The 27,452-nt window shown below is 38.7% G+C and overlaps 1 long non-coding RNA gene across 1 annotated transcript in view; it reads left to right on the top strand.

Annotated features, from left to right (window-relative positions):
* LOC149185445 (uncharacterized) overlaps positions 1–22,259 on the top strand; it is a 38,163-nt gene extending 15,904 nt beyond the window's left edge. Inside the window, exon 2 of the long non-coding RNA XR_016257843.1 lies at positions 22,086–22,259. This is a non-coding gene — a long non-coding RNA (uncharacterized LOC149185445). The remainder of the gene's footprint in view (positions 1–22,085) is intronic.
* The last annotated feature ends 5,193 nt before the right edge of the window (positions 22,260–27,452 follow it).

Here is a 27,452-nt window from a genome sequence, read left to right as displayed (position 1 = left end):
CTGCCGTATCAAAACTGAGTAAATGATGTAGTCCTTGGCGGCTTGGTGCAGTGTTTTCTGCAATAAATGTGTATAGGTTTTTGCTTCTTTGTTGTATGTCTGCATTTAAAGCTTTAACTGTGATTTGAGGGCAAGGATGGGCTTACGCCTCTTGATTTGACTTTCTGGGGGGCTCATCAATGTTCAGGTGCTTCGAGCCCCTAAAAAATCTTGACTGATACTCTTTGGCTCTTCTTCTTCCTCTGATACTCTTTGACAATAAACTGGGTCACTGTTTTCCTTTGCTGTGGGTCTAATCACAAATTAATGGCCGTTGTTCGGCCTCTGTTTCCTCTAGAACTGTCTTCTGCTCCTTTCGGCAAGCTTCGCGAAGAAAAATGGGTCATTCGGCGCCTTTCTGGCTTGCTGGGGGCTGCAAAATGAAAAGATTCCCTAAAGATTCCCCATTCAGGCCTAATTTATCCAGCGATGAGCGATTTGTGCTAAAACTGCCTCATAAACTGATTCCGGGGCTTCGGAGTGCGATTTTCGCCTTCGCGCCAAAAAACTGGTGATGACGTCAGTGATGGGACCTCGTACGACGAGTGACGTCAGCGATGACGTCAGCATGATGATGTGGCAGGATGACGTCAGCATGATGATGTCATCACGTACAGAGGTGACGTGGCAGTACGGCGGCTCTGAAGATGTGGCAAGACACGTTGCAGGTGACTCGGCGGTACAGTGGCAGGAGGGCCATGCAGGCGGATGACGTGTCATGGTGACTGGGCAGGGGGGTGATGCAGGCAGGTGACGTCACCAGGCAGGGGGCGGTTTCTGGTTTTGTGGCGCATCGCCTTTGGGCATGAGCGGTTTTGTCAGAAGGGGCTCCGCCACAGCCCAGGAGGTGACGTGTGGCGGGAGTACGGCGGAAATACCGCCCATCTTCCGGACGCTAACCTTCAGGCGGTTCGGAGATGGGACAGCCCGTCAACCGTCGATCTGGACGCAGGGCGATCGGACGGCTGGCAGCGATGGTGAGGCGGCGGGGGTATACGGGCAGGGAATATGCGCAGAATATTCCAAATTTAATAATGCGTGCAGGTGGTTTAAACTTAGGGAAAGTGGGTTATGGGGTTTAAAATGGGCGGGTTACGATATTTATAGTTAGGGCATAGGGAAAAGGGGTAGAACATGGGTTTTTTGCGCGTGGGTTTAACAATTCATGCCCAAAACTTAGGATAAGGGGGCAAAAAGTGGGTTTTTGAGGGTTTTAGGGCTAGGGAAGAGGCTGTTAGCATGACCAGGTGTCATCTAACCCCTGTTATGACTCGGATGGGCTAAAAACAGCCCCGGATGGACCATTTTTTCCCGGACTTATAAAAAATATGGCTATATTGCCAGGGAGGGGATATTTACATAGGGGAGTTTTATATACATTCTTTTAGTAGGGGAAAGGGGAAGACTGATAGGGAGTTATATAGTAGAGTTAGTGGTTAATATGGTGATGATAAACAGGTGCTAAGGTCAGGGACCTTAGGCTAATTTTGGGGAAAAGAATTTGGAAAGAAATAAAATCCTTGAGTGAAGCAGATCTTCACCAAGGCAACTGATATGGATGATGATGAAACTAAGAGGAATCAAGTAGATCTTGACCTCTTTGGGAAGTTAGTAAGTGACTTATGGAATTAGAAGAAGGGGGAGTTAGTGATATCCACCTTTGAGCTCCTTTGAATGAAAACTGCCTGCACTATGATCCGGAAAAATATACACTTAGTAACACAAAATTGATCATAAGTCATCTTTCTGCAACCTCTCAGCTACCTACCTAGCCTACTCACCTAACATTTTTTTTCTTCTTTTTTTGGTTTGGGTGCACTTAGACTTGCAGACCCAGATTTACAATTTTTTTTTTGAATGTTTCCTATCTAGCTCTACACTTATTTTTGCCAGGGCCCAGATTAAACAGTTGGGTCCCTTTGATTCTCTACCTATCTACAAATCTGCCAAGATTAAACTGTTTGGTCAGATGCATCCTCTATATTCTAAAACAGGAAATTGAAACCTAGGGAGACCAAGATTAGACTGTTTGGACCTCCCTTAAATGAAAACTCTTCAAAACCGGAACAACTCATCAAAATTGGAATCAGCAGTGGCATTTGGACTAGCACACTTCATGGCTTTCTTCTTTGGTCTCTTCTGGAAATATGGAACACTGCAGCTTGCAAAGTATGACATATTTGGCATGTAAAAATGTCAATCATGAAAGATGAAACCCTGTTGCAACAGGAGGTTAACAGCTCCATGTATACTTTCCATTGCTATGAGGCATGCCCATTAATTTGCATACTTCCATAATAGATTCTACCATTTCCCGATATGGATCAACATTGTATATTTTCTCAAACTTGTCCTTTGCATTCAATACCAAATTGAGATCTCCTCCTAAAATTATGCCTCTGTTTTGGTCCTGCATAAGTGTTGGGACAAGGTCCCCTAGGGTTAATTTTGGGGCTAAAAGCTCAAGTTTTAGGGTAGAAAGCCCAAGTTTTTGTATGTAAAGTGTAAAGTCTCCACAATTTATGGTCGCAGAGCACATAGATGTAAAACGTCATAAAGGTTTTTTGCCCTTCTTGTATGTAAGTTGTGTTGGCTTTAGAATATCTACTTGTATAAAAAGGAGAGTCTTAGAAGAGTCTAAGTCAGAAGAAGTAGTAGTATTGATGATGAAAGGAATGGGTCATTAGCGAAAAGAGCGAAGAGTTTTAGAGTAGAAGGGAGGCTCTCTAGCTGTGTGCATAGAGGTCGAGGGTAGAATTCCGCAACTGAGTGCGTGGACCCCTGTAGCTGAGTGCACAGGGTAGTTAGAGTCTGTAAGAAGATCTGAAGTACTAATAAAGAACATTACTATGGAAATATCTATGTTTGATCTATTTACTTATGTTATGAATAAATGCGGTTATGTTATGCAGAATAATGGGTTCATGATTTAATACTATATTGATGTGCGAATCTATATGTTTTACATTGTTATCTGAACACAAGTAATTATATCTATTTATGCGAAGAACATATTAATGCATGTTGAAGTTATCAGATACTTAAGTTGATCTGGGTGAATACAGAAGTAAGAGTAATATAGAAGCACGTAAGTCATTGATTCGCCTAATTAGGGTCCGCAAACGACAGTTGTAGACCTTTGTGAAGGTCTAGAGGCCGATTAAGAGAAGTATATCGACAAGCCCTAAAAGGCTTATCGATCTGCACGAGGGCAGAATTAAGGCATAAAACGACATCACTACCATCTCTAGGTGCAGAAACTTGGTTCCAACATCCCCCCATACTGCTTCAGGTGAGACTTTAGTCTGCGCTCCGTAGATTGATGCCGAAAGGGCCAGTAGTGTAGGGATTTGTTTGGCTAAATTAACGTTGAACCTGGGTCAGGGCCCCCTAAGCCAACAAATGGTTCCATTGTTGGGACTAGGATCTGCATAAATTGATGTGTGATGTTGCATCACTGGAATCCGACTAAGAAAGAAATTGAAGACTAGTTGGATAGAAAGATCCATGAATTTGTGGCGCAAGAAAACAAAAATCTGTGATTAATGAAAGAACAGTGGTTGGACAAATACCTATACACATAGATACACAAAATCTTCTTTTGTTCCTTCCGGTTGAGTTATACGAGTGGATCGCTAAATTGGCAGAACACCAAGGAAGGTGGAGGCTTGACGGTCTGATAGTGTGGGCCCCAGAGTTACTGCGGATATTGAAAGCCTCTGAAAATAAGATCGTATGCGTTGTCGATCACTGGCTTGATCGTATCATAAGAGGATTAGTGACAAAGTTCACGGTCGATACTTTGGTCAATTACAGTGAAGCATAGCACTGCTTCTTCAAGGGACCGCGAGGTAAGTATTTAAGGTCTTAGATTCTCTTGTGTGAAAAGTGGATTATGCAGTTACCTCGATGTTTGGAGCTACGCGAAGTGGAAAGATCTTTTGGGATAGAGGGAGAACAGGCCCTGAATATAGCACGCTGATCGAACCTCCTCTAAGTGACGACGAGGAAATAGCATAAGGTCACCGCCGAGCGCTGTTCAGTTAATAAGATGAGGGTTCCCGCAAATACCCCATCCACCCACCCACCTCTACATTCACCTCCACAACATACACCTTCACCCACACTGCCACCACCTCTGCCATCGTTTAATATGGTGAATGGAGTAAAGTTGCTCGTTTTCAAGGCTTCTAGAAATTAGGACTCGTATCAGTTTTGGTTAAAAGCAAAGGTCGTATAGGAAGCTCAAGGTATAACGCATGATCAGATGAAGAAAGAAACATTGGTCACTGCTTTATAGGAATGCGCACTGACATGGTACATTAAGTACTACATTGGTAACGTGATGGCTTCATTAGCAGATATTCAGACCGTGCTGAATAAGGAATTCAGTAGGCATAAGTTTGAAGCATAATCAATTGTGGCATTCAAGGAGATCATGATGAAGCATGAAAAGACACCTTGGGATCCGAATCAGAGGTTGAAGTGCACGATCCACAAAGCCAACATGAATCTAATGGATGGGCAACACTGCAAATGGTTTGTGGCTTCGCTCTTGCCTCATCTGAGAGTTGCTTTATCACAAAAAAAGGTTGGGACACAGGTGGAAGCCCTAGAGATTACGATGAGATTGCATGAAACACCAATGCAAGATGCTAATTTGGGAGTTCAACATATTCATGCGTACTTGAAGAACCTTTACCTAGAGTTTCAAAGTCTGAAGAAGGATAGAGTAGTTCGGCTAGAGGTGCGCAAAGAAGTTTGGTGCATGAAATGCAAAAGTTAGGGGCATGAAAAAGATCATTGTCCAGTCTTTGCAAATTAAATTGCAGCAGGAGGATCAATTCCTTAGAGGTTGGAAGCTCAAGCAGGGCCAAGTATAGGGCCTGCATTATGGTGTGCTATCTATCAGGTAGTTGGAAAACATGTGACAGAAAATTGTCACCTGCAGTAGAAATTTGTACAGACACCGCAACAGCTCTTTTGCAACTTCTGTTAATCGGTGGGTCATGATGAGTGTAACTATCTTAGCTATGAGCTAATGATGGATAGAACACCCACATATAGAGTACAGGAAGAAAATCAACCTACAGATCAAGGTGCTGGGGGAGCGCGAGGAGGATATTAGGGATGCGGATGAGGCCGAGGTGGAGGAGGACCTGGTAGAGGTCAGGGACAGGTTATTTACTACAACTGTGGGGGACTAGGACACTACGCGTGAGAATGCATGAACCCGACGCGCTTGTCATGCATATACTGCACTCACTTTGACCATGCGACAGAACATTGCCCTATATTACTAGCTAAGACACACGAAAAAGGGGTGCAGCCTTAGCAACCTACCCAGAACCTGCAGATGATCAGGGTTGAACCCCAAGAAGAAAACCCCAATGTGAATATTGTGCTACGAAGTGGAATGAAAACTAGCAAAGATAAGGGAAAGTGGCCTGAAGAGGGTGAATGGGTCCGCAAAGCTCTAGAGAAGGAGGTTAGCTTTGATTTGGAGCACGTGAAGGAAAATTTCATGGAAGCAAAGAAAAGATTCGCTGAGGCCTCTACCTCAGGAAGTTAGGATAAGCAGTCTGAAGAAATGGACCCATCCATGCTTACTACATTTTTGGAGACCTGTATGAAGCTGCTACGAGATAGCAAGGCCATAAGGATTACAGGAATTGATCAATAAATGTGTTGGTAATACACTTGAGGGATCACGCATGTTCAGGAAAATTGGTAAGCATAAGGCAAGAACAGGGCGTGAGATGAGGCTCACCGCAGAAATAGGAGAATATGAAATAGACCAAGTTATTCTGGATCTAGGGTCCAACGCAAATTTTTGCCTAAACAAATGTGGGAGAGAATAGGGAGACTTGCGCTGCAGTGGTCTCCTATTTAATTGAGGATGGTGAATCAACAAAAGATTATCCCCATGGGAAGATTACAGGGAGTGACAGTCGATATTGAAGGTGCGAGTGCATTGGACAATTTTGAAGTGAAAGAGATTGTGGATCACAGTAATCCCTACCCTGTGCTCCTTGGGGTCGAATGGGCTATCATCATGAATGGGGTGATCAATTTGAAGAAGCAGACAATGTCATTTGAAAGAAAATCACTCCGCATAGGAGTAACATTGGACCCTACAGAAGGACACTATGAAGTTGAGGGGCCGTAGATAGCAAATCAAGAAGTCACTGCATTGCTAAAAACGAGACAAGTGAACATTGGGACAGAGGCAGAGCCAAAGTTTGCGAAGATAGGTGACTGATGGGCCTCTAAATTAGACATATATTAAGGCCCATTTCTCTAATTTAAAACATAAATTAAGACCTATGACCATCCTTCAGCGCATTAAACCTCTCTTTTTGCATTAGATAATTTATTTTTAACTTTAATATATTCATTAGGATGGTTTACGAATAATTGAATATTCGTGCCTAATATTATTTATTTTTGTGGAATATTATGAGAATATTGGGTAGATTATGAAGAGTTGGAGGAGGAGATAATTTAGGGACTTAGGGACTTGTTTCCTATTACTAGAGGATCAATAATAAATAATAAGTCAACAAGATATTATGGAATTATGGCACAAATTGTGGAACTCCAATGATTGAGAAAATCTAGGAATGTGTTCCACTAATCAAGGGAGAAGATCCACCAATCAACGGAGAAAATCCACTAATCAAGGATTTTGGTGGGGAAAGCTTCTTCCATCCATGGGGAATGATTCTTAATCATTTTTTATAAGTACCAAGTTGAATTTTCCTCTAGGGAATGATTGAGAAAATCTAGGAATGTGTTCCCTGCCATTTAATGCAAATTCCTAGTATTGGGGACTAGATCCACTAATCAAGGGATTTTGGTAGGGAAAGCTTCCTCCATTCATGGGGAATGATTCCTAATCATTTTTATAAGTACCAAGTCGAATTTTCCTCTAAAAAAATATTTTCATTAGTGTTATAGTGGAGAGAGCTTGTATTTTTGTAGCTCCATTGTGTTTTCTTGCAGGGATGTAATTCTATTGATGAAAATAATGAATATTGGTGTCATGTTCAGCTTCTAAATTTTGTTCTCCTCCACAGATCTCTGAGTTTCCTTGGGCTTGGCCATCCCAAGAACCTCAGAGCCCTTTTGTATCATTTTCTTTCATTCTTTTCATTGCTTATTCACATGCATCTCTAGTTTTTATTTCTTTCTATTTCTGCATTTAATATTAATCATTTCTTGCTGTAGGATTGAGTTAAATGGTTGATGTAAGTTCTTTTGCAGGATCAAAAGCATTATTTAATCCTTGGAAAAGCTTTGGAATTTCATAATAATCATTGAGTTGCTTGGATTAGTCTTCTTACTCCCAAATCTAGATTGTTGGACCTCCTTTTTAGCAAAGAACAATAAATTTCTGTTATTTTTTAGAGCATTCTAACGAGATTCAATCGACTTGATTCCACTTGCATTAGATCAATAAAACATTATAGTTCATAACAAAAATTACCCCATTGCATTTTCAATTGATTTGGTTAGGAATTTTTTAGATTTACTAGCTCACTAGTTCTCAAATTTCTAGATTTTCGACTAGTAATGTTTTTTATTTTCTTAGAATGGGTTAACATAGATATTTTTGAGTGATTCCACTTGGAATAGTGACCTAAGACATCCCAATCAATAAAAAAATCTGTCCCATCGAATTTGGATTTGATTTTCTTGGTCATTAAACCCTCACCAATTTCATCATTTCACAAGGTTTTTGAGAGAATCCATCCATCTCCCAACTTTGGTTTTGAGTTCTGAGTGATCCTAGGAATTTTACCACTCCATTCCACCCATCACACACCTTTCCTAGGCCTCCCATCACCTCCAACACCTCACATTTTTCTCTTGGCTGTATCCTATAGGTTTCCTGGAATTCCTACAGGATCATCCTGTAGGTTTCTAGTACATCCTGTAGGTTTTTCTAAAATGACCTGTTTTGAGGCTGAATTGATGGAAAACCTTTAGGAAGCCACCAAAAGCCTCCCAGGGGTCCTCCACACCATCCAACCATCTCATAGCCCTTCCATCCATCCTCAAACATCCTTAATTCACCTGCCACATCCACAAAAGCAATTAGTTGCATACTTGATTTTCATAAAAAGACAAAAAATGAAAAAACATATTTAGTTAAGTCTCTTTACTTGCACATTAGTGTTGTTTGATTCTTCTTACTCCTACAACTTAGATAATAGGATTTTTTTCATGTTGATTTAGCATTTCTACCTAGCATATTTTCTTAAATGGTTAATTAGGGAATGGTGTGATTTAGCATTACATTTCCGTCTCTTTCCTTGTACTTTCTTTCTTGCAATAGGTTAAGGTTCCATTTTGAATATTTCATTTTCTGCAATTAGTTTAGGATTTGACTTCAGTACATGAACTCCATTACATCATGACAGCAAAGGAAGGACACATTGTATGCCACACATATAGTGCTGACACCTCTTAAGTTTGTACGAACCCTGGGTTGATAATTAAATTCGGTAGCCTTTGGAGTTGCAGCATTCTTGTTGCAATACCGAGGTGCATCAGGGACTACTGGGATAATGTTACGGTGGATAAGGTCGCTAATTCGCTTTGCGAATACCAGGACTTGTTCCCTACAAAGTTTTTAGACCTAAAAGGGATAATAGGTGATTTAGGAGTAATGCGGATAACATTGAAACATGATGCGAAGCTTGTGAAGCAGAGGACATATCACCACAATCCTCTTATGGTTGTTCTTCATTCATCACAATCGACTTGGAAAAACTTCCCAAAATCTGGCAATGCCAACACTGGTTGTTTTATCACTTTGCTCTTTAACAACTGAAAAACGTTTTTTTGCTTCTAATGTCCATTTAATTTCCTTTGTCACACCCTTGATAATTTTTCAATGGGAGTGAAAATTCCATTTAAATTTATTATGAATTTTCGATAAAAAGTCACCAATCCATGGAAACTACTGTTGAGATTGCAACAAGATGATGGAGCTTAGTGAAAAGAGTCGCCTTCACTAAGTGGGCCCGCAGGCAAATTATGGCGCAAGTTCTATTTTTTATCACAGTGTGGATGATCACAGTGTGAGTGATCACAGTGTGGATGATCACAGTGTAGGTGATCACAGTGTGAGTGATCACAGTGTGGGTGACCACAGTGTGGGTGACCACAGTGTGAGTGATCACAGTGTGGGTGATCAAAGTCTATTTTTAGACTGGCTGTCAAAAATAGAAAAGTCAAATATTATTGTCTCATAATAATATTTGGACTATAAACTTGATCTTATTCTCTTGGAGCACTTCAGTTTGAGCTACAGATGTGGCCCATGCAGCTGTCAGAAGGAAGTGTACTTTTCTTATGAGTCAGTTGAGTTGTTGCATGCATGACTTCAGTTAGAACTCAATCAATTGAGTTTGGTGGAGTTGATGGAGTTGTGTTCAGTTTGACTTGGTTAAACTAGTTGTAGTTAGTCTAACTGCAAATAGACTAATGATGAGTTGTTAAACTAATTATTAACTCATAATACAACTATAGAATACATCAATTAACTCAGTTGCATGTCAGTGCATGTTCAGTTCAGCAAGGACAGGTGTTAGAGAATCAGATTGCTATCAGTTGTGACTATAGTTGTGCATCAGATCTTGCACAATCAAGGGATTGAGTATGCCAATGAGTTTGCTCATGTATTTGCCCAGTTTGTAGCTTTTGCTCACGTCTTACACATTGTGAGTGATTCTTTGGAGGTGAAATACGAGGGTAGACCATTCTCATTCATTCTTGAGCAGGTATTGAGCAGTGGAGGCAGGCAAGCAGTGGAATAGATTTGGAGATCAGATCTTAGCTGTATTGTGTGTAACAGGTGGAGCTGGTACTGGATTTCTTGTGATAAGCATTATACTTTGTAATGTTACATGGTCTCAATCATTAATATACAGATAGTGTGGGGTTTTTAGCGAGATGCTTTCCCCAGGTTACATACTGTGTTAATGTGTGAATGCTCTTGATGTTTTATTGTTATTGATGTTGCTATATTGATGATCAATGTAGAGGAGCTTATGTATTGTGTATGTATTCCGCAATAGTACATGATCAGGATAATCTCTGTTGAATATGTGTTAAATTATTCAAAATTTCTACAACTACGGGCTTCAAACATATTCCTTGGTGACTTCCAATCGACAATAGCCCTCACCTTCTCAACATCCACTTTCAACCCTTCTTCTGAAACTACAAATCCAAAATAAACTAAATCCTTCTTCATTAACATGCAATTTTTCAAATTTACCTTCAGTTTTTCCTCATTCAACCTTTGCAATACAACCCTAATGTGTTCCAAATGTTCTTCCTTTGTCTTACTGAAAACTAAAATGTCATCAAGATATGCTATGATAAACTTGCCTAGATAGGGCTTCAATAATTGGTTCATCAACGTCATGAATGTACCAAGTGCATTTATTAATCCAGATGGCATAACCATCCACTCATACAGTCCATCATTCATTTTGAACACTATTTTCCACTCATCCCCTTCAAAAAATTATATTTGATGATATCCACTCTTCAAGTCAATATTTGTGAAATACCTTGTTCCACTATAACAATCCATTATGTCATCGATATGAGGTATTGGAAACCTATATTTGATGGTAATATTGTTAATTGCTTAGGAGTATGTGCACATTCTCCATAGGGCTAGGGTTCTTTAACCTTTTCAATTTCAGTTTCTTCATCATTTCTTTAGATACAATATTGGCAGTGTTACTACTATCTACAATCACCTTGCAACACTTGCCACCAAACTTACATCTGGTCCTAAACATATTTCTTATTTGAATTGGTTCATATTCTACCTTCTCCAGATTTAATAAATTCCTTATCAATATCAATAGTTCACCATCCTTTGGGTCCTCTCCATGCTTTGATGATTCTGTAGATCTTTCCTTAGCTTAGGCCATGTGAATTTTGGCCTCCTTTCCTTTACCTCCACCTTGAATCTATGGGCACTCAAAATCTCTATGCCTAGTTTCTCTATACCGGTAACATGTTCTAGTGAAACCTCAACCTCATTAGGGGAATTCTGAAGTAAAAAATGGGTCTCAAAATAAAAAAATTTACTAACAAAATTCATTGTAAAATAACCAATAAGATTCAAGATGGTGATGTTATCCCCACAAGAAAATATTTTGGAGGGAAAAGAAGAAAAACACTTTCCTTTAATTGAAATTTTCACTTATCTCCTTGTAGGTTCATTCAAACATGAAGAGTAGACATCCATTGGATGCAAAATTAAATTTCTCATCCAACGAGTACCCACTTTGCATACTTCTGAGTAGATCCACATCAAAAAAAAATTTGGAAATACATGAAAAAAATGTGTTGAACATGATTTTTCATGTATTTCCAATTTTGTTTTAATGTGGATCTACTCAAAGCATGCAGAGTGGGTAGTCATTGGACGTGGAATTTAATTCCACACCCAACGGGTGTCTAGTTTTGATATTTGAGTGAACCTACAAGGATATAAGCTGAAAATACAATTAACAAGTAGTTTCCTTTAGTTTTCTTTACAAATTCATAAGTCTTATCTTATTATTTTAAATATTATTTTATTATTTTCCTTAAGAGCCCCATTTTAGACCTCAAAATCCCCCTAATGCTTCCTCTTCTAAAATGCTCTCATCCTCTCAAGGACTCACCTCTCCCATGAGAATTTCCTTTACCTCCCGCTTCATGAGTGAACAAACTCATTTGAGAAGTGTCAACTTCATCTTCCTTGGTAGAATTTCCTCTTCGAGCATTACTTTGTCCTATACCACATACATTTATGCCTCTTCCTTTGTTAGTAGTTTTTTCCTTCTGAATTAATTTCTCTTCAGCCTTCAAAGCACATTGATAGGCCTTCTCTATGCTATGTAATATGAACACACTTACTTCATCTTGAATTTGTATACACAAGCCATTCAAATACCTTGATACTTGCTCTATTCCATATTGAGTGTGACCTGCTTGTATTTTCAACTTATATAATTCCTTTGTGTATTCCTTAACACTGGATTCTCTTTGCTTCAAAATTGTAACCTTCAGAACAAGATGATGTGGTGGCTAGCAGGAAAAAACTTTGCCTTAAACTTGTGACCATTCTATCCCACGATTTTATCTTCTCCTTACCTCTTCGTTGTGTAGAATTTCCCACTGTAGATCAACATATTATGCAATATACTAAAGCAAAATACAAGATCTACTTCTACAACAAACTTGTGGAAGCTTAATCGAATATGAGCAAGATCAATATAACACATATAACTGAGAAAGAGAAAGCAATCACACATGAACACAGAAGAATACTCTGGGGAAAGCCTCAGCCTAAAACCCTGATCTCTGTAATATCATACAAGTGGAAATGTGTTCAGATTACACAAAGGATCAGCTCACAAGCTATCCTGCTCTCTCTGCAATTGAATTTCTGCTCATAGACAGTGAAAGGCTTCTCACAAACCTTCTCCTCTACGCTCCAAGCCTCCTATTTCCTTGCGTAGTTTCTCGTGGGGTCCAATGCTGCCACCTGTGTGAATTTACCTCTCACACAACACATTAAACTCAAAAGTAACCGAACAGTCCTGAAGGAGATAATTCCTTCTGCATGGATGAGTTTCCTATATAGGAAAAATCCTCCAACTGATAGTACATTGTCCCTTCCTCTGATCTCAACTGGGTCTCTGACTGAACTGACATGCATGAGTTATTTATGAGAGAATATTCAGTTATCTGAAGTGTAGTAGTTACATGCATGCATGCATTAACTAACTGAACTCACAATTAATTCCACAAATTGTTGGAACTAATCTAACTGGACTTAACTCAGTTAACTGAGCTAACTAATTACAACTCAAAGTACAACTCATCCCGATCTTCTTTAATCAAGTGAAAACTTCCTCAATCAATGGAGAACCTATTGCATGTCTTCACATAGACTTCATGTTTGATTTCCTACAACTAATTAACTCAAGATGAATTAATTAATTATTTTACAAACAACTGCTAAGATCAAATTGGAATTTTACTTCTCAATTTTAGTTCAGGGACTAACTAAAATTGGAATCTATCCCGAAATGCTATTTATAGCAATGTTATTTTTAGCACTTCCATTTTTCATTCCTTCTTGCTATGTCCAACATTGGTACCCGAACTGCTATTTATGGCAATGCTATTTTTAGCATTTCTTGTTGCCATTTTCAACACTCCCCCTCAACAAGAAAGGCATTCAACTCGAACCCGATCCTGAACCTTTGGAATGTTCTACATGCAACACTTCTCCCAAGTGTTGTTACTCCAACAACTCTAGAAACAAAACAAAAAAGAAAACTCCCAACTGACCTCTATGTTGGGCTAGAAACACCCTATGATGCTGAAGCTCCATCTACCACTGATAAGTGCTCCCTCTGTGACCTCTGAGCTGCTGCAACACTCCATGCATCTCACACCATTGCACACCTCTCTATGCCATCCTGCACTAGTGCAACACTCCTGTGCCTCTCGCATTGTTGCATCCTGCTAGCTCTACACTGTCTTGGGATTCCTGCACTGTAGCTCTCTCTACTGCTCCATCTGCATCTGTCTCTACCCACTCAGCCAGTTCTGTTACTCCTCATCAGGGTTCCCGTAGCAAGGTCTAATCAAAGAGGTTGGGTGCCTCAATGACCCTGCCCCTATTTCAGCCTTCTTGGGACTGTCACTCCACATCGCCCCACCTCCTACTTGGAGGTATGGATGCATGTGATCCCTCTACCCACTTGGCTCCAAATTTCCCCCTAGTGGAGGTCTCTGCATGAGTAGATGCCTCCACTCAATCTCCTCTCGGCTTCTCTAATTGTGGCTGCTCCACAACCTCCTAAAGTTGCTTCACCAATTGTGGCTCCTCCACAATTGTCTAAGACTTCGTCTGGCACTGTATGTTTAGAGGTAGTGTACTCTACCTGTCACCCACCAAGTCTCCATCAGTTGCCTTGCTCCTCAAGGCTTTGCATGCATCATGAACCTCAAGAGCATACAGGTTCTTGACTCGTGAACCAATCTGCTTCACTTGTCTCGTGGTGATATGTCAAAGGAAAACCTTTCCCTTACTGAAGACTACATCATAGCCTTTGTCTTCCAGCATTGCGATCGACACCAAATTTTTCCTCATTCTTGGTACATACTTGACATCGATCAAGGTAATGCGAGCTCCATGCTCCCTCTGAAAAAAACCGTGCCTACACTTGAGACACTATACTTTTCATCATTACCCATTGCTATAAGTATCTGGAGATCTTTCTCCTCCAAGGTACTAAACAAACTCTTATCGCCAGTCATGTAGAATGAAGCTCCACCGTCAAGAAACCAACCACATTCCACCATGGATGAAACCATGCATGCGATGAGTGTGAAATCCAACTCGAACTGTGAGGCCAATGCCTCACCTTCAGATCCTTCCTTGGATCCCATCTTGTATTTCTTTAGTGGACAATTTGTAGCAAAATGACCCACCTCATGACAACGAAAGCATCGCACTTTCGATTTGTCAAACTTCTTCCCACCATGGGAAGAAGTCAATTTGGGATGAGAATCCTTCTCCTTCCCTTTCTTTGCCTTACTTGCTAAGGCGCAATTTTCTTCATCCTCCTTGGATGAAGAACCATCTCTGGTGCTTCTTCTTATCTCCTCCTACATCAGATTTGACCAAAGTCGTTCCCAATTTGGCAGTTTCTCTCTTCCATTTACCGAGTCTTGGTATCTATGCCAGTTCTTAGGAAGACCGAGGAGAGAAAGACTCACCATGTCATCATCAGCTGTCGTGATCCCTACACTTCCAAGCTCATCCTTGCAAGTGGTGAGTTTGTTCAGATATGTAGAGATTCTGTTGCCCTTTTCACACTTGATTTTCCGAAGCTTGTCTTTCAGCGCTAACTTCCTCTAATTGCCATTTTTCTGATATAGGTCTTTCAATGTTTTCCACATTGAAAATGGTGTCTCCTTCCCATGGAGACTCGAGACTATGTGGTCTCGAACTCCCTCCAGAAGGATTCTCCTCACTCTAGCCACACATTTCTTCCATTCTGCCAATTCTGTAGCATTAGCTACTGTCGGCTTGGGTACTTCTTGATCAATGAAGTCCTTTAGACCATTATTGTAAGGACCTGTGGTTCTTGGCGTAACCGCCTGGGTGAAGTGCGATGGCTTGTTGGCAAACGAGTGAAGTTGGATGAACGAAGTGTGAGTAGCTCATGACCGAAATGTGTGAAGGACAAGTTAAAATACGCATTAGAGGATGGAGCGAAGAGTTTATATGGTGTGGGGAGCATTGGCTCAACACATGGGCCGACCTACGACTTGGGCAAAGGCCGACATGCGAAGATGGAAAGATTTCGATGCGTAGGGGCATTCAACACATGGAGGACGAGTCGGCTTGGGCAGCTCGACTCGCCCTTCCATCCATATAAGTAAACCATGCGATGGATTCATTTTGACATCGAACTTTTGAACAAGCAACTCGAGCAAGGAGAAAGTGTGAAGTAAGAAGGTGTAGCCATAGCAAAGAAGAGGCGCAGCTCTATGCACCCAACCTTGGGCACGGCCGCACAGAGATAATGCACGGGTCTCGGTTCTTGGGTGAGAGCGTGAGTGAAGGCGCCCGCTATTCGGACGAGGAGCACGGGTGGTGACTCAAGTGAGTTGCCCGCCCGACGTGCAATCAAAATGTGGTGGAGACTTGGTGACGTCGTCGCCGGTTGAAACATAATGAGGGTGTCTCGAGTGACTCGGGTAGGTCGCTCGCCCGTCGTGCACGAAGAAACAAGGTTCGATTGAGAAGTGTGGTTGGCAGCTCGTGTGAGGGCGCGCCTGCCCTGCTAAGGCAAGGAACTTTGGTTAGCACATGAAAGTGTGACAAGTTGTAAATTTGGCTAAGTATGAAACTTGGTGTTTCCCAAGTATACTTGTGAAGCTTTGTAATATTGGAAAGTTGATTAATATAATATATTCAGGCAGACTCATTGTTCAGGGAGTTGCCCCTCCCTTTATACTATGCAATTGTGTTCTTCATTTATAATTTCTGATGATAATGAATGTGTATGGGTGTTCATTGGTATAAAGGAAACATAATAATTACTTGGTTGAGAAACACAAACTAAGTAGGACAAGTGGTTAGGCGTAGTCCATGAACATAAGTATTGGTGAAAAGAAAGTGTTCGGTGGTGCCGCACCTCGCCAAGTACGGTTGAAAGACTACCGTAGGCCTGGGGGTGTGACAGTTATCCTCTAATACTGCTTCCACACGATCCTTCTAGGCTATATAATTCGAGCTGCCATCATGGGCATACTCGAGTATTAAACCGTTGAATGCCATTGGTGAAAATGAGATGTGATAAGAACTTGATTTCTATATTCAAGAACCTCAAACTTCAAACTTCTCCCTTCTTGTATACTATTCTTCGATTTGATCAACTTGGCTCCGATACCATGTAGAATTTCCCACTGTAGATCAACAGATTATGCAATATACTAAAGCAAAATACAAGATCTACTTCTACAACAAACTTGCGGAAGCTTAATTGAATATGAGCGAGATCAATATAACACATATAACTAAGAATGAGAAAGCAATCACACATGAACACAGAAGAATACTCTGGGGAAAGGCTTAGCCTAAAACTTCGATCTCTGTAATATCATACAAGTGGAAATATGTTCATATTACACAAAGAATCAGCTCACAAGCTATCCTGCTCTCTCTGCAATCGAACTGCTACTCATAAACAGTCAAAGGATTCTCACAAACTTTCTCCTCTACCCTTCAAGCCTCCTATTTCCTTGCGCAGTTTCTCCTGGGGTCCAATGTTGCCACCTATGTGAATTTACCTCTCACACAACACATTAAACTCAAAAGTAACTGCGCAGTCCTGAAGGAGATAATTTCTTCTGCATGGATGAGTTTCTTATATAGGAAAAATCCTCTAACTGATAGTACACTGTCCCTTCCTCTGATCTCAACTGGGTCTCTGACTGAACTGACATGCATGAGTTATTTATGAGAGAATATTCAGTTATCTGAAGTGCAGTAGTTACATGCATGCATGCATTAACTAACTGAACTCACAATTAATTCCACAAATTGTTGGAACTAATCTAACTGGACTTAACTCAGTTAACTGAGCTAACTAATTACAACTCAAAGTACAACTCATCCTGATCTCCTTTAATCAAGGGAGAAATTCCTCAATCAATGGAGAACCTGTTGAATGTCTTTACATAGACTTCATGTTTGATTTCCTACAACTAATTGACTCAAGATGAATTAATTAATTATTTTACAAACAACTGCTAAGATCAAATTGGAATTTTACTTCTAAATTTTAGTTCAGGGACTAACTAAAATTGGAATCTATCCCGAAATGCTATTTATAGCAATGCTATTTTTAGCACTTCCATTTTTCATTCCTTGTTGCTATGTCCAACATTGGTACCCGAACTACTATTTATAGCAATGCTATTTTTAGCATTTCCTGTTGCCATTTTCAACACGTTGTCTGTCAACTTGCACATGATCCCACCACAAGGATGCATGACCTTTCAACTTTGTATATGCATACTTTACCTTTTTGTCTTCTTCTATATCTTCAAAGTCAAAGTATTTATCCATATCAAAGATCCAATATAGTAATTCATTTGGATTCAGGTTTCCATTATAGGTTGGAGGATCAAAGCGGGGTCTAGTGTTTACTCTAGTTATGGCTTGAATGAACCTTTCATCCCTATGTTTAATTTTAGGTTGATTTCTTCCTTCTGTTGCTTCAACTTCTTTTTCATCATCACGAATATATTCATCATGGACCCCACTACGTTGTGATGTCTCTACAACTTCAAGCCTGTCTGTTATCCCTCTCAACATTTCCATTATAGCCTAGTCTACCTCTCTTCATTCCCCTCATCTTCTAGCACGTCCATGATGTGCCATTATATATAATGTTTTTGTAGTATAGGTCTTCTCTCTTCTCCTCTTACCCCCCACAAAATCTCCTCAAAGCTTCGTAGCTCCTAACACTCTCAATTCTACCACTTGTAACAGTCAAGCCTAAGGATAAGCCCTCTCCACCCCCTATTGATATTTTTAAACCCATTTCTTGTTTGTCTTTCCCAACAATCAATCCCCTCTCAAGTTTCCATATGATTGATAGTGACCACATTTGAAAGGAATACCTTCATAATCGAAAGTTTGCCTATGAACTAGTTTTCCAAACTGAATAGTTATAGTGTTCAGGAGACCAGAGGGTAGATTTAGCCCAAGTAGGATCTTGGCCATAGCTATATCTCTTGAGATCTAATAGGAAGTGTCTCCTTTATAGAAAAATACTAGAATATTACCAATCTCCCAAAAAATGTATATAGACTAGAAAAGGAGAGGGAGACCTAGAAGAGAAACCCAAATTAGAACCACAGATAGCTTCTTCATCATTTCATTGAAATATATTGTCCATTTTTTAAGGTATAAAGCTTGAGAGCCGCACTACCAGTGATATTGAAGAACTTTTTTGGTGTCCTCCCTAGACGCAATGATCCAGCCCATCCAACCCTTCAAGAGAATCAGAAACGAGGGGTACAACCAAGTATAGGAAAAAAAACTTGGTTTGCCAAGACCCCATGACCACCATCATCATGCATTTGCTTTCAAAACGACCAAAAACTACAATATTTTCCATTTTTAAAATGCTATTTAGCTTAATGTTTGCACCCAAAATAAGATTGGGCTTTTCAACTTTCCTCTCGACCCATTTCTTGCTATGTTTGGAAGGATCCTTTTCTACTAACTAGAGGAGTGGCGATCAACTAGAAGAGTTTATTTCGAGGGTAATGAAATTATTAAGGAACTAGCTCTAGGAGGAAATAAAATAATTTTATTAAATATAACTCAGGGAGTGAATTATCGTTCTTCCACGATTTCATATTTACCACTTGTTGCAGTTGACAAGCTGAACCCCCTTCCACCTCACTAATTCCTCCCTGGTGTCTCTCCTCCACCCACTAACTCCCCCAAAACATAAAGCTTCACCTTTTAAGGTTGCTTAAATCTCCCTCAATAATCCAACTATTATGATTCCTCCTAAAGGCCCAATGCTTTGCTTCCTTGGTCAATTTCCCTCTAACACGACGCTCTATCTCCCTAATACCTCCAATCAACAGCTTGAATCCAACACCAAGGATTGATGCTCCAAAACCCATTAGGTGCCACCAAATTCCTAGCCTAGCCAACCTTTTTGTCATTTGATGACTTGGCACTGGTTGTGGGACATGGTCCTTGTCGTGCCATCATACGCGAAACAAGGGCTTGAACGACCCCATCCCCAGAGCCTGATGGCCTTAGATTGGATGAGTCTTTGACGATGACGATTTGTCCTTGGAGATCAATGGCTCTAGTCACACGAGGTTGTCCACCACCACTGCCATGGAATCGACAAACAACACATTTGCTCTACTCCTACAAGCACACCCAACAAATGCCTTACCTCAACCAAGCGGCTTGCTAGATTGAACCCAAACTAATCAGACCAAATCACTTTCGTTACTAGGCCATTTAAAGACTTAGAAAGCTCAGAAAATTTCTTCCTTTATTTCTACCGAAAATCATAGTTTATACAAATACAAGATCCAAACTCAACTTCGAAAAAAAGTATATACAAAGGATGATGATGAGGATGACACAATCACCCAAAATGCTCATTATGGCAAAAGATACATTAATCCTTTTTAAGGATAAAAAGGATTTCAGTTCATCATAATTAAATAAAGTGAATTGTTTTTATTAGAATATATGGAATGTAACCTATATTTTTGTTTCTATTCCTATATTACCCGTCATATTAAAAAGAATAAATAAACAAATTCTTCTTAAAACTTTACAATATGATTTAGTTTATATTTATAAATTAAAAAAAATTATTTTGCAAAAGTAAATATCTATTTGTTAGGATTATTTTTAATAATAAAATAAACTTAAAATTAAATTTATTATATATCACCAATACGGTAGTTTTAATATTTAAATTAAGTATAAAAGTCTTAACGCACTCTAAACCATTGAAGCTTAACCCTTGACGTTAAATGAAAGTGAAAAATATTTTGGATTCTGTTTGTTTGTTAGTTAAGTAACAAATCCAGACACGATCTTCATCGCTGTCTCTCTCTTTCTGGAGCTATTAATATGAAACAGACAATTTTACTCGGTGGTTCTCTTTCTTTTCTTTTTTTTTTTTTGGAGTTTTTAATAATATGAGACGGAGTCGTCTAACAAGGTGGAGGAATTGCCTAGATGGTTAAAAGTGGCTGGAAGCCAGTAAAAAAATTGAAAAAATCTTGTAAATTTAGTGTTTGAACCATTTTTTTGATGGTGGAAATAGATTCAGCACCATCAGAAATGTCTAAAACACTTAAAATTTTGAAGTTTAACAACTATAACTTAGATTTACAAAAATCCTTGCGGGATTTTCTCTAAATATAACCGGAATTTCCATAACTTTCAAGACAACTCCTCCGCCTCGTTAAACTACGCGATATGAAACTGTGTTGACACATACAATTTGTTTCGTGTGGGCAACTGCTTTAATGGGCAACTTCCCTTTAAACTTTCGCTTTATTGGGATAAATATTTTGGCTTTTTTGGTTTATTACTTAACCAACAAATCCAGACACAATCTTCCTCCAATTCCTGGAAGGACAGATGAATGTTACAGTGATTGTAATTGGGAGGAAAACAAAGAACCATTCGTCTCTGCATTGACCTTATAAATCAAATCAATTTGGTATATTCTTTAGCTTCGCTGTGACTTTAAAATTGAATAATAATAATTTTGGAAATATTTTCTAAATATATTTTTGGTTTAATTTATTTGTATTTCAACATAAATTTGATAAGTTTAAATTGTTAATTTTTCATAATTGAAATGTGTTTTCCGAGAGTACTATCCATATATAATAAAAAATTAATTAAAAAAAAACAAAATTTAGAAAATAATGTGCGGCCAAAAACTCTAAAATATATAACAAGGTAGAGTGGGTAGTTGGTTAGATCTAATATAAATCATACCTGGGCGATAGTTGGAGTCGGCGGCTCTCCTAGGGTTACTTCATCAAATATAAAATATTGTAAGTCGGCTGGGTTGGTTGTTGAATCTACTAGATACACATGTGAGGTGTGTATTTTTCATTTCATGGTCCCATGGCAGGGTCCATTGTTCCTTGAGTTAGGTGGCTTTCTCAAGATTCAATGTATCTATATATCTTTCCATAACAACGGTATCACGGCAAGTTAGAGTTGAGAGTTTGAGAGCTTTACTTTCATCTCAAATCAGGAGAGCAGAGCCGTGCCGAGTTGAGCTGTGAGTATTTCTGGCTGCTTCTTCGGCTCTGGTGTTTCAAACACTGAAGTTCTGCACATATTCTCTGCAATTTTTGAGTTGGGTTTGAGACCGCCTTTTACCATTCATAGATGTTTTCTCTTGTAAGAATATCCCCTATTCTGCAGCTTTTAACCAACCTCCTGGAAGTTTTATACTATTCATTGGGGGCGTTGTTTGGCATAAGATCCCATAGATTCGACCAGTTTTTTTGCTAGTCTGGTTAATGGAGGTCTCTGTGCTTTCCTATTGCTGCCATTGTGCTGACTTTGGTGAAACAGATGCCATTCTGCATCCATGGCCATCGTTATTTCTGCCTAATAAGATCTGTTGGAATGGTATTTGGGATTCCATATAGTATTTGGGTCAAAGTTCTGAACAGGAACTTCAATTGTCTGTTGGGCTACCCATTGCATCAGATCTGTCGAAGATACAGGAGAAGCTCTCTATGTGTACAGTGAATAAAATCTTAAAGCAGAAAAATATTGGAAAGTGTCATTTTCTTCCATTTATTGGAATGAGGGAATATGTTTGGCATCATTAACTTTGCTTTGGATGGGTCTACAATAACAAATTTTATTATATGTGGAGAAGGGAGTCTTATGCTCAATGGAGAAGGTGGTCTGAGCACCTTATTACAGAGATGCGATTTCACAAAAATAGTGGAAGTTCTGACCCTAGGAGTTATTATTATGGATTTAATGTTCAAAGCTCTTCCATGAACTTCAAGAGTTTCTCTTTTATATACTCAAATTTTTTATCCCTAGGATTATACTTTGTTTTTTTGAGAGGTAGTGTGACTTACAAATGGTGGGATCATCAGCTGCTGTAACTTTTTGAATGGTCATATCTGTAGGGTTTTAGACAGTTTATTATGTTTGTATAGATCGTAGCTTTTTATCAGAAGTTAGAAGGGTAGATTTTGCAAAAATTGGAGAAACTAAAGAAATTATCAACATATTTCAAATGGTAAATGATGATTACAATGAGATTGATCTCAAATTTTGTATTTTCTTTTTATTTTAATGAAAAGAAAGTGGTTCTCCCTTTGAAAAATATACTCAGATTGTTTTATTTGTCTAATTAAATGTCCCAAATTGCTCCTCTCTTCTGTTACAGAGGATTTAATGTGATGTTTGTTGTGAATACAACATTAGGCAACGAGGCTATTTCTAATTTCATCCAGTATGTGAGTATTTATTTATAATATTACTTTGAGCAGTCTAATTATAAATATGTGATGTTTGTTGTGAATACAATATTAGGCAAGGAGGCTATTTCTAATTTGATCCAGTGTGTGAGTATTTATTTATAATATTACTTTGAGCAGTCTAGTTATAATTTTTTTTGTTAATTTTGTCGTGAATAATAATATCATAAATTTAACTAGTTTAAAATGCAAATTTTGAATGTATAAATCAATTTCAAAAATTTATTATCAGATTTTAACAGAAATTAATCGGAATAATTATGAAAGTATCCTCTTCAGATGTCGATCGTGCTTTGAGCCGGGGCATCTAGCCAAAAATTGCCCAAAAGCCTCTGAGAAAAATTTTGCTAGAAAAAACCACCACAGATCTACATGGTGGGAAGGAGCACAAAAAGAACACTACACTGTCATCAAAGAAGAATATTCTAGCGAAAACTCTGAGTCACAAGAAATCAAGGAAGAAGGAAACAACTCTCAAAGCAAGCAAGGAGAAAGCCCCCAACAAATCAACAGTTATGAGGATTTGAATACCGCAGAAAATAAATCTTCATTTAACAGCAAAGCAGATCTCCTAAACCAAACTTCTCCGACTATAGATCGCTAAGCTAAGACACCAATGTCCCAAGAACCAGAAGAGATGAAGGAGATGCAAGACAAAGGAAGTTGGAAGACCGTAGAGAAAAGAAAGAAAGCTACAACACCAATCTCGCCAAGAAAGACGAGGAGCCAGACAAGTAAAAATTAAGAAAATTGTAGGTCCGATAGACCAATTTGGTCTCAGTGCACGTTAACCACCACCACCACCATCATCATCATCATCAAAAACATCTAAAATTTAAACTATATTTATAAACATTCTTAAAATTTATTATTTATAACTAATTATTTTTATGATTATTATAAATTTATAATAAAATAAAACTAATTATTTAAATAAATTGAAATAGCCAAAAATATTAAGCAAAACCAACCATTTGACTTTACTATTGGTCATTAAATCTTAAAATAAATTCAAAATCCACATTTTTTGAGAATTTTTGCACCACTGCATATTTAGTCACTAAAAAATGTGGCTTGCTATGTCAAATAAAAAATGTTATGAAATTTATCATCTAAACAAATACCAAATTACAAAATAATAAATTAGGGTTATTTCAAAAAATAATTATTACCAATATTGTTATTTTATAATAATAATAATTAAAAAAATATTTGGATATACAAAAGAGAGTTTTATAAAAAAGTTAAAATCAAATTTAAATATTAAAATTATAGGTTATCTCATACAAATAAATATTTATAAATTAAATATATATAATTAAGTTAATCATATATATTATTACGCAAATGTAATTTTTTTTTTTTTTTAATAATAAAGTCGGTTACTAGATTTCTATTCCAAAAAAAGAAAAAGAGGGAGGCATGCTCCCATTACATCAAGGTAAAATGGAGAGAGGCGCCTTGGAAGAAAAACAGAGAGTAAACATTCCCTATCTTCCAAGCCCTTCTGCTTTTGATTATGAGGTTACTAATTGCACTATCCTTATTAATACATACAAACTGATTTAAGAACGATTTACACTTACATAACATAAAAACTATTAGCGGAAAAACTTTGTAGAAAAGAGAGGAATGGAGATATAACAACTATTTTTTGTTGACTGAGGGTTCCTGATGAGACTGAGGCCAGTTCTTGCTGCTTTGAATGTTTGAATTTTCTCTTGTCTAATTAAGAAGTAATCTCTTCAAATATTTGATCGTATCCTCCATATGCTTACACTTTTGTTTTAGAGCTGACATTTCTTTCCTCTGCTCTTCTAGTTGTCTCTTTAGAAAGGAATTCTCGTATTTTTCTTCAAATTTGTAGTCTTTGACTGTTTCTCTGACATGTTTGATCATGTATTTATTAGCTCTACAAATTGCGCAGTTCTCGCACTTTGGAGCATTTGCAAGAGGGTTCCATTCCATTTTTCCTGAATGATGTAAGCGACCATTCTAGTAGGGAAGAGAAGGGGAATTAAGAGACAAAGAGTAGAAACAAAAACTTCCACTAGAAAAGCCTGCTAAGACCGACATCTGCCAGGAAGAGGAGAGCAGAGCAGAGCACCAAACGAAGATGCCACCAGAGCTGTGCGAAGGTTAATGAATCTGGAATTAAGCCTCCAGAGTTGCGCAAAGGCTAGAGCCACCAGAGATGCACGAAGGCAAATGGTTCTGAAATTCAACCACTAGAGTTGCACGAAGGGGAGAAGCGAGGCTATGACAGAGTAGATAAGCTCATTCCCCAAAGGGGTGCAACGATAGTTACAGGAAATTTGATTATGATTTCTTAGACAGTGAGGAAAGAAAGGGAGGGTGAAGATGAAAAAGCCCGTGGACAGGAAAACACATAGGTAATTAGCAGCGAAGAGATAAAATCAATTGAGCGGTGGGAGAGTATATAGAGCTGTGCAGCAGGCCACTTCAAGAAAGATAACTTTAGCATTTCACGGTAAGCTTGAGTAGATGCCATTCACTTGATGGTTGTAGTCTAGATGTACTGTCTGTTCTTGGAGATTTCCTTGACGTTCCTGATCTTCTGTATTCTAGCCTTTCAAGCTGAAGTGATTGTTGCCCACCTTGTTGTCCAAGTCTTGAGTGCTATTCTCTACACATGGAGGCATTAGGTCCAATGGAATCAGTTTTTTGAGCAATCTCATTGTCATTCTAGATTCTCCCATAGGAAGGTTGACAGAAAGATTAGCCTGCATATCGGCAATAAAATTATTTTCTCTAAGGATATGATTGAAGGTGACTTCACCAAGAAACTGCAAATTTTTTCCCACCCTTTTTTTTATTTGACTCAGAGCCTTGTTCTCGAGGCTTCTAATTTCCACCATCGATTGGATTATTATTGCAAAGTCCCCCATTATAACCAGATTCTTCATACTTCACTTCCTTAAGATTTCCGTTCCCAAGAGGAGGCCATATGCTTCTGCCCTGTTGTTTGTTAGTTCTCCTAATCTCCATTCATATGCGATGGTATTTTTCCCTCTTGGGTCGAAAAGTATACCTCCTGCACCAGCCTTGCCTGGATTGGAATTAGAAGCTCCATCAAACAGTAAGCAGGGCCTATTTAAGTTTTCTCACCATCTTTTGAATTCCTCTTTTTTAATTCTGATTTTCCAGCTCTAAATGTTGTTAGAAGATTTGCTGATGTTTATTTTTTGTTGCTTGCTCATCACAAATTCGACCCAGACTCTTTCCTCTTGTTGCATGTGTTTGACATCTATTGCTTTATCTCCTTTGGAGTTGATGAGTTGAGATGACATGCTCAAAGTTTTAGCTAGAACTGTTCTGGTGTTTGGAGTGTGATCTTTAAAGATCCTCTGATTTCTTTCTAACCAGATTTTCCAACACATAAATGAGGGAAAACTCAGCCAATATCTTTTAACTGTTTCTTTATTTTTGAAAGTATATGGATACGGATACTTTTTTCCCCAGGTTGATAAAAGCTCATGTAAAGGTTATGATTACATAATACTAACCTCTAAGGGACTAACTAGCCCTTGCCATCAGACACGAGAAAAGGGCACCCCACAAAGAGATGCTAGATATTTTATTCACTCCACATGAGCACTTTGATTTTTGGCAGGGTTTCAATTTTCACATCCACCGTCTAGTATTCTCAGTTTCGATTTCCATGCTAATGTAAGGTGGCATATCGAGATTTGATTGAGAAATCCCCTCCATCAGGGTCCCATCAAAGAGTATCTTTTGTATCCAGACTCAGAGGAGCAACCCGCTTAAGATAAGAGATTAGAGACTTCCACTGAGGGACAAGGCCTATAGGTAGGCTGAGAATCCTCTAATTCCCCATTCTCCACCTCTCCAAAGAGAGATGTCATCAAAAGTAATGATTCCTTTTGTTTTCATGCACCTTCTCAGATCTTGAAGATTTTCTTAACATGCTATAGGCCGATTTCCCATTATTTTGTCCTCCAAGATTTTGATGAGTTTACCATTCCCAAGGATCATGGAAGAGTTTTCTTTGATGAGGGATACTGTTTTTTTAATTAGATTCGAGACCTGGGTGTAGGGCCTCATTGGGTAACCTTTTCCCAATAAGTGAATTCTATTGTGGTTCATGTATTTTGCTTCCAAGGTTTTCTTCCACCAACATCTCTCTCTAGTTATAAATTTCCATGTTATTTTTTCTCCAAGTGTCAAGTTTAGTATCCCATGAAGTCTTATTGCCAACCCACATTTCTCCTAAGGCAGAGTAACTTCATCCCATTTCACCAGGTTGTGCTTCTTTGTCTCAACTTTACCTCCTTGCCATAGGAACCCCCTGATTACTAGCTCAATTTGTTTGTGTATACTTGCCGAAGCTAGCATTGTTGCATACTGATAAATTGGAAGATTTGTGAGTAATTCCTTAATTAATACCACCCTTCCAGCCATGTTGAGCCATTTCATACCCCTATTCTACACTTTTTGTTTCATTTTCTCAATGTACTTATTCCATATCTCCATCTTCAAATTTTATTTTGCAATAGGGAGGCCAAGATAGTGAAAATGGCTCCAATTTTCTTGAAAAGGAATTGATCCGGATTTAAATAGGAACGAAACAAATTACAGAGATAACCACAAATACAAAGATGTCGTGGAAATAATACTTCATTTCATTAATGTAAAATACTGAAATATGCTTACAAACAGAAATGGAAATAAACCAGCTAGGGCGATGGTAGCTTATCTCTAAGAAGAGATGTGGTGGCTACATGCCTCTGAAC

This window comes from Pinus tabuliformis, chromosome 3_2 (genome assembly GCF_031772625.1).
Source record: "Pinus tabuliformis cultivar Carrire ecotype Pingquan chromosome 3_2, CPIR1, whole genome shotgun sequence".
NCBI classification, from domain to species: Eukaryota; Viridiplantae; Streptophyta; class Pinopsida; order Pinales; family Pinaceae; genus Pinus; species Pinus tabuliformis.
Note: the sequence above shows the minus strand (reverse complement) of the source record. Positions and strands in the feature narration are given on the sequence as shown.